This window comes from Seriola lalandi, unplaced genomic scaffold, assembly GCF_002814215.2.
Source record: "Seriola lalandi dorsalis isolate HSWRI2012SDOR001 ecotype SW California unplaced genomic scaffold, Sedor1 jcf7180002054338, whole genome shotgun sequence".
Classification (NCBI taxonomy): domain Eukaryota; kingdom Metazoa; phylum Chordata; class Actinopteri; order Carangiformes; family Carangidae; genus Seriola; species Seriola lalandi.
This window is the reverse complement of record NW_019524891.1, coordinates 181,674-182,544: the sequence shown is the minus strand read 5'-3', so window position 1 is coordinate 182,544 and position 871 is coordinate 181,674. Positions and strand designations below refer to the sequence as shown.

The 871-nt window shown below is 35.2% G+C and overlaps 1 protein-coding gene across 1 annotated transcript in view; it reads right to left on the bottom strand.

Moving 5' to 3' along the window:
- shox2 (shox homeobox 2) overlaps positions 1-871 on the bottom strand; it is an 8,056-nt gene that overhangs the window by 4,449 nt on the left and 2,736 nt on the right. The window lies entirely within an intron of this gene.

Sequence of the window (871 nt, the reverse complement as noted above, 5' to 3'; positions counted from 1 at the left end):
CCCACCCCACCCCATCCCCTCTCACTCCCCAACACTCCCCTCCCCTGACTGGCTGAAGCCTTACTGGGTTTCTGCGCAGATGGTGTGTCCCCATGAAAAACGACAGCAGCTCTGACAAACAGGGCCTTAGTAACATACACCAAGAAACTGAAGGCAAATATTTGTAGGCTTATTTGTTTCGGTGCATTTGTACAATAACGATTACAACGACTCTCGTGATACAAACAGGGCCTAATTGAGATCATTAACAGGAATTAAACAGTTAAAACATGCTGAGAGAAAAAAATAATATGAAAGTAATATTTTGATGGCGAACTATAGTCTGGTTTCCTCCTTCTTTAAATTCCTCGTGACAACTTATTGAATCTTAAAAACATCCATGAGGTTCACCTCAACTGTTTCACACATTCAGGCCTATACTCTATAGTCTAGCAAGTGTGTGTCTGTGCACGATTGTCTTCTAGGCTACATGAAAAACCTCCATGAAATAAAATTTTTATCACCAAGCTCTCCCGGAAAAATGGGAGTATGGGAGAAACATGGGAGTCATTGGAAGCATTTGTAATTAAGTTCTTCCTCTTTTATTATTATTATTATTGATAATGATATTTATTTATTATTTAAGCATTTGGGTCAGGAAACATCTACCCACACTGCCATGATGATGATGATAATGTTGTTGATGATAATAGTGATAATTAATTTTGGATTCTGTTTCAGGGTGTGGGGGGGTTTATTTTGTACTCAGATTGAAAATAGGGTCACTGTCTTTGAAAAAGATCTTCAATACTTCATTTATTGTTATTATTATTATTATTATTATTACTATTATTATCTTATATATATATATATATATATATATATATATTTT